We start from the raw sequence: 7,752 nt of genomic DNA on the forward strand, positions 1-7,752 counted from the left end.
CTTGTCTACGTGTTATCCTTGCCCACCGTCCTGTGTCCATGTGTGTTTCTAGGATGTGTACCCAGTCCGTTGATTAATAGTCGTGTTTGTTCAGCGCGTTCATATATATGGTTCAGCTAGATCTCTGAATTGTGCAGCTTGTGCCGGTCTAGCGTGGTGTTTGTAAGCATTATATTCTAGGGAGCATAATTTAGCAAGTAATGTCTGCCACATGGGTTTGGTGGGTGGCTTATCTACTTTCCAGTTAAGGACCAGACTTTTACGTGCAGCATATAGCATTATGTGTATTATCCTACACTGCATGGGGTCGGAGTGCCAGTCCTCTCTTTGTCCCCCTAGTAGCAGAGGGCCCAGGGCCATCCCGATCTCTGTCCTGTCTGTGCATGAGATCTGTCTGTATACCTTGCCCCAAAATGTCTTTATCTTCGGGCAGGTCCACAGAATGTGTCCCAGCATTCCAAGGACCCCACATAGTCGCCAGGAGTCCGGAGAGTGTGAAAGACACATCCGAAACAGTTTGCTCGGTGTATAATACATCCTTTGGGTGAGTTTGTATTGGATGTCATGATTGCGAATGTTCACAGAGACCATCGGTATGACTTTGAAGAGGGAGTTGGGATCCTGGGACCACCCACCCTACCGTAAAGTTCATGACAAGACGGAAGGCCATAAAACACAGCAATCATCCATTCTATTTTGGACGAATCCCAAATCCACCCATGATCGACAAATACATGGAGAGATACCCTCTCACCCAGCCATACAGACCAAGTGTGGTATAAGTCTATCCATGCATGGGGGAAGAGCATGACGCCATGGTCAGAGACACCTATATGGATAGTCTGGACTAAACACAAAGAAGCTATGTTGCTGATGTCATTAGAGACACCATAACATAGCAGCATTAGAGATGAAGCACACGTGTAATCCTCACTGCGCAGCACAAACACACACTCGAATACATAAAGAACATGAGCGTACAGTTATAGCACAGATACATATACATTCTGGGCCTCATTATGAATGTGGCGGTCATGATATGAAGGGTGCCGGTAAGGCACCGACACCGTTCATACCGGACCGCTGCATTACGAGGTCTGCTTGCAGGTTCCTGACAGCCTGCCAGGTCTTACCTGGCGGGCTGTGCGGCACCCGCGAGCAGAACTCGTGATTGCACCGGCACCGTTATTAACGGTGCCGGGGGAACCATGCTCCCCACCCCCATTCTGCCCTACGGGAGCCTGGCATTACCGCCACCCGCGAATGTGCAATTACCGGCCCATTCATCTTGTAATGGGTTGGTTATTGCCCAATCGCGGGAGGTGGTGTCGGTAGCTACCGGCATGCTCGTAATGAGGCCCACTGTCATTGCTTTTATTATTTTTGCCATTAGCCCAATGCAGCAATGCCAAAACTGCAAGGCACAAGAGATCCTGAGCCAAGCTTGCAGATGCTTAACGCGAACAACTCTATTGAACTGCAGGACCACGTATAGGAACCCGACAGAGCCAAATGTGACTAACCTATGGAGTATAATGTGGACAATGTAGACACCCTATTACAAGGTTTAGGAAAATTACAGCTGGCCTCAAATCATTGAGCAGGAGACAAGCTGAGCCGATTCAGGCTGGACAGAGAGCAAGACGCGTGAGATGAGGCCCAAAGCCAAGGACAAGAGATATGCAGACATTCCAATACTCAGATGACAAAGGGACCAGCGGCAGAGAAATAGAATAAATCCTCACAATTCGGAGCTGGAGAGCTCAATTTTGCGGTCTATAAACATGTGATGCAGCTGAAGCAGTCAATGGACTGTGATCAGTGGTGAGAAAGAAGAGACGATCCCAAGCAGCCAGACGCAGGCTGAAACAAGGCTGCTTTGACTACAAAAGTGATGGGTGGAAGGTTTTGAATGAATCTGTACCACTGGCAATGCTCTGGGCAACCTTCCACAGCAGCGTTTATTAGCCTGTCTGCGCCATTGCAAAAGGGGTCCAGCCATATGCAAATCAGTCAGGTACTGCCACCAATGGTAGCAGCCCAGCCCGAACTGCTAGGCCAGGTCCCCTCTGCATGGAAACACAAGCAACCCCAGACATGTTTCAGCCTTGTTGGGCCTCCTAAGCGAGGTGCAGCTTGGTTCCCTATTGCGCAGCGAGCAAGGGACCCACGTCATGGCATACCCTCTCTCACATAGTGAGACAAACTTTGACTACAAAAGTGATGGGTGAAAGGTTTTGAATGAATCTGTACCAGTGGCAATGCTCTGGGCAACCTTCCACACCACTGTTTTTTAGCCCGTCTGTGCCATTGCAAAAGGGGTCCAGCCATATGCAAACCAGTTAGGTACTGCCACCAATGGTAGCAGCCCAGCCCGAACTGCTAGGCCAGGTCCCCTCTGCACGGAAACACAAGCAACCCCAGACATTTTTCAGCCTTGTTGGGCCTCCTCAGTGAGGTGCAGCTTGGTTCCCTATGGCGCCACGAGCAAGGGACCCACGTCTGGGAATACCCTCTCTCACATAGTGAGACAAACATTGACTACAAAAGTGATGGGTGGAAGGTTTTGAATGAATCTGTACCACTGGCAATGCTCTGGGCAACCTTCCACACCACCGTTTTTTAGCCCGTCTGCGCCATTGCAAAAGGGGTCCAGCCATATGCAAATCAATCAGGTACTGCCACCAATGGTAGCAGCCCAAACCGAACTGCTAGGCCAGGTCCCCTCTGCACGGAAACAAGACATGTTTCAGCCTTGTTGGGCCTCCTCAGTGAGATGCAGCTTGGTTCCCTATGGCGCAGCGAGCAAGGGACCCACGTCTGGGCATACCCTCTCTCACATAGTGAGACAAACTTTGACTACAAAAGTGATGGGTGGAAACAAGGCTGCAACAAGTATGCAACAAGTGTTGCGACGAGCGGGATATGGTCTCATAGGCAAAGGTGGTGCACACAAGTTACAATACAGACACATAATCATTCACATCACCTTGAAAAGGTGCACAGTGAGCCGAGAACCATTTCGGGTCCCAGGCCTGGGGATCGCAGCTCTAGCTAATCATAGGTTAGCACTCTAGGGGTGGAGAGCAACGGGAGAGTACCAATGGTAGGCCCACTACTATGCAACTATGTAGTAAGTGAGATTTTGGGGAATGGACAGGCCAACCACCTGACATGTAAGAACCAGTAGAATAACATGTATATGTGCCCACATAGGTTATTATGCTCCTGACGGCCAATCCCACGCAGCGCTAGGTTTTTGGAGAACGGCTTAAGTAATTATGGAATAGTGGCGTGTTTTCAAGACCGAACTGGCCTGCACACCATTGACTGTGTGACATGCTGGAATTTTTCTTAGTTATTGTATCGATCCCTGTTGGTTTTTTGTGTAATAAACCACAGTTTGAACTTGCCATTGACTGAGTCCTCCGTGTATACTGGGGAGGGATTTGGGCTCTTCTAAGTTGGCGGATTTCCAGCAGTGCTCTGGCATACCTGGGAGTCTGTACCAACAGCTTCAAAAAAGTCATATAGATTGCCTCGATCAAACTGAGTCCCCAGATTGCTGTACCATTGAGATGCAAGAATACGAATGCGTAGTAGGTTATTGGGGTGCATATTGTGTAAAAATTATGTAGGTGTAGGTATGCTGTTGTATTTTGCTCCATTTCTGATTCCCAGCATTGGAGGTGCCATAAGGGATTGCTCTGTGGTATGTTTGTGGATCACCAATAGCAGGTTCCTGTATTGGAGCCAATCTGATTCGCCCAGCCCGAGCAGTTGCCTTCCATCCGGGAAGCTAAGCAGGGATTGATCTTTGCAGAGGTCAATTACCCTGACATGTTGCCACATTGCATCTTGATTGGGATGTAGCCTGTCGTTTAGTCCATATGACAGTAGTGCCCTGATACTACTCCAGCCTGGGGTTACATGCATTGAACAACCCAGCATCGCACAGGGTCTATTCCATTGCGTATTCGTTGGTCCTAGTACGGGGTGCTTTTTGATTTTGGTGGGTAATTTGTTCAGGGGGATAGCCAGGACCTCAGCCGGTGCAAGCAGGCTCATTAGGGACAGATCCATTATTTTCCAGCTGGTCAGGTCTGCTTCTTTGAGCCAGCGTTTAGCCCAGCATACTTGCGCTGCCTGGTAATGTTTTCCAATGCGGTAGCACTAGGCCGCCATCCGCTTTAGAGGCCTGAAGGATTTTGAGTCTGAGCTACGATTTTTTGCCCCTCCAAACAAATGTAGATATGTAGGCGTCTAATTCCCTGAACATCTGGCTCGTAGGGGAGAAGGAGAGCATTATTGCTGGATAGGTCCATTTCAGTAAGGAATTCATTTTGAATGCATTGATCCTTCCGGAGAGGGACAATGGGAGCGAGTCCCATCTGAATAGATCTTGTTTAATTTTTAGTAGAACCGGGGTATAATTTAGTTGGAGGATTTCACTTAGGGTCAGGCAGATTTTAACCCCCAGGTAGGTGATATAGTGGTGTTGGAGTCTAAAAGGGGCCACCCTGCTAGGGTCAAAGGGGATGTCTATCCTTAGTGCAAGGAACTCTGATTTTGCCCACTTTATAACGTAGCCAGCCATGGGGCCGAAGTGTTGTAGTAGTTGACGCAGTCTCGAGAGTGCCGTTTTATACATTGTCGAGCGAGTGTCTACCCAAAATTAAACCGGTTTGGTCCTTGTGGATAAGGTTAGGAAGCAGGCTATTGAGGCATTGGGCTAGGCATTTCGCTTGGATCTTTGCATCTACATTGATTAGAGAAATCAGGCGATACGATCCGCAGTCCACTGGGTCACCCCTTTCTTATGAAACACCACTATATTTGCTGAGAGCATGGATCGCGGTTGGGAGCTAGTATTTCTGACCTCAGCATACACAGCTTTAAGGGTGGGTGCCAGACGATCGGCTAGTGATTTATAAAAATCGATAGGGAATCTGTTGTGGCAAGTGGCTTTACCAGCAGATAGGGACTTGATCGCTCAGAGAATCTCCAATGCAGTTATTGGAATGGCCAGGGTTTTTATATGGGTTTCATTTAGTTTGGGGAGTTCTATGGTGGTTAAAAATTCACAGATACAGTGTCGGCCTATCGGGCTAGGTTTTGCATATAGTGCACTGTAGAATTGTGAAAACCGCTCATTAATATGTTCGACCCCCTTTAATAGGTTCCTGTCTCTTTCATTGATGGAATCGATCATTTGCGCTGCCTGTCGATTGCGTAGTGCAAGTGCCATAAGATGAAGGGTTCGATTTCCATCGCAATAATACGTTTTTGACCAACTAGTGAATGATTGTTGAACCTGGGAGGAGACCACATTTAGTTCTGATCGAAGCCCCACCAGTTTAGTGTATGTTTGTGAGTCGTGCAAGCATTTATGCTCCCTTTCCATGGTCAATATTGGCCCTCATTTATTCTTCCTGTTCCCCCATGTTTTTAGCTTGTGACCATTGTGATATACATTGCACTCTAATGTATGCCTTTGTATTTTTTGTATTCTTATTTATTTGTATAGCGCACCAGGCCCGAGGGCATCGGGGCACGTATCTTTGCACTACAATGAATGGCAGGTACAGTTAAGCAATGGTTGTCATTACAGTTAAGGCACAAGTTATGGTTACATTAGAATACAGGCAGTATACATGTACAGAATGATGCAATAAATATAGTACATGGGAGTGCAATAGGCCGGAGGTAGATGTCAGGAGAGAAAAGAAGATTGTGGAGTGTCAGGGTGAGTGACGGTTAGTTCAGTGTGGTGGATATCCATAGCTTGGCTCGCTGCTTAAATAAGGTAGGAGAGGATATGGATCTGGTGGAAAGTGGAAGTAGGTTTCATAGTTTGGAGGCTAGGACAGGCAAGCTAACACCACCGGTTTTCTGGAGTTTGTATCTGGGAATGGTTAGGCAATGTGTTTGGGCTGATCTGAGTGACCGGGTGGGTGCATGTTGAGAGAATCGAGAGGCTAGGTATATGGGTGCTTGATTATTTACACATTTGTGTGTGAGTGCAAGGGATTTCAGTGAGATCCTTTGGGTAACTGAGAGCCAGTGTAGACTCTTCCTAGTTTCAGAGATGTGTGCAGATCTAGGGATGTTGAGGGCCGCTCTAATAGCATTATTTTGGGTGACCTGGAGTTTGTTGAGGTTGCGTTGGTTAGTCCCTTGATGTAGTGCATTACAGTAATCAAGTTTAGACATAACCAATGTCCTGGCCAGTGTAATGCAGTTCTGTGTAGTGAGGAAGAGGCGGCAGGCAGTGATAAGCTTGCATGTGTAAGCAGAGGCTGCGACAACAGCATTGGTTTGTCTGTTGAGAGAGAGCATGGAATCGAGATAAATACCTAGAATTTTGGTGTCTTTAGATATGATGGAGCTGCTATCAATGTCGAAGGTTTTGAACCGTGGGTCGAGCTTATTCAGTCTCTGTTGGGTACCCAGGATGAGGAGCTCTGTCTTGTCATCATTGAGACAGAGCTCTTGTTGGGCATCCATGCTTGGATGACTTGGTAGATGGCATTCAAGGCTTTGGAGTCAGTCATGTAGTCACCAGTGATGGGAATGAGTATCTGGGTGCCATCAGCGTAATTGGTATAGGTGACTCACAGATAATCAAGTACATCAAACAATGGTTTGGTGAATACATTGTAAAGTGTCGGTGACACACAAGATCCTTGTGGCACTCCACACGGCACTGGGGTTGGATCTGCGTATGAGGTAGGAGAAAATACTCTCATGTGTCTGTTGTCTAAGAAGCAACTGATCCAGTAGGTAGCTTTTTCCGAAAAGTGGGCAGCTGTTTTCAAATGGCGGCAGAGAATTTGATGATTAACCAAATCAAAAGCTGCCGATAGGTCAAGAAGTAGTACGAGGGCCAGTTTGCCATTGTCTTTTAGATCCTCAATTTGATCCTCAATTTGATCCTCAATTTGAGTAAATTGTTTGTTTCTAGGTATTTCTGGATCTGTAAATAAGCTGCTCTATCTAGTATTTTTAGAATAAACAGGACGGTGGTAATGGGTCTATAATTAGATGGTATACAAGGGTCAAGGGTGGGTTTTTTCAACAATGGGATAACCCAGGTGTCCTTGAGATTGTCAGGGACAATGCCCGCGTGGAATGAGGAATTAATAAAGGTGGTGATAAAAGGGGCAAGATCATGCGCGGCCTCCTTAATGTTGGGGGCCGGGCAGGAATCGCCCTGGCAGTTTGAAGGTTTTAATTTACTGATGATATTTTCTACCTCTAGGATGATGACAGGCGGGACGCTGAATGGGATATGAGTAAAAGAAGGGGTGGCCATCTTAAATGCCAGGAGTGTGGTTTGGGAGGTGGTTAGTAAACAATTTTGTTTAGCATTGATTTTGGACTGTAGAGTGGTTATTTTGGTGAGGAGGGCTTTTTGAATATTGTTGCACCATGTGCTGTCCTTGCTGCGGGTACCAGGGATGGGCGAAGGGGATTCTAGTTCTTTAAGAATTTTGAATAGCTCCTTTGTGTTGGATTCTGCCTGCGAGATGCGTAGGTTGTACGTTTCTTTTTTTGCTTGTAAGTGCTGGGACCCCTTATATGCGTCCCAACACTTCAATGCAGTATAGTCATCGAACATTTTGGTTTGCCAGTATAATTCAGTGTCACCCTCTAGATGTTTAAGGAAAGCAGGGTATCCCAATGTTCTCAAACTGAGGTGCCATACCGAAAGGTCTCACCTCAGTAGTACCTTTGAATGGTCCGAGAGGG

This window comes from Ambystoma mexicanum, chromosome 1p, assembly GCF_040938575.1.
Source record: "Ambystoma mexicanum isolate Mex_15411 chromosome 1p, UKY_AmexF1_1, whole genome shotgun sequence".
NCBI lineage: Eukaryota > Metazoa > Chordata > Amphibia > Caudata > Ambystomatidae > Ambystoma > Ambystoma mexicanum.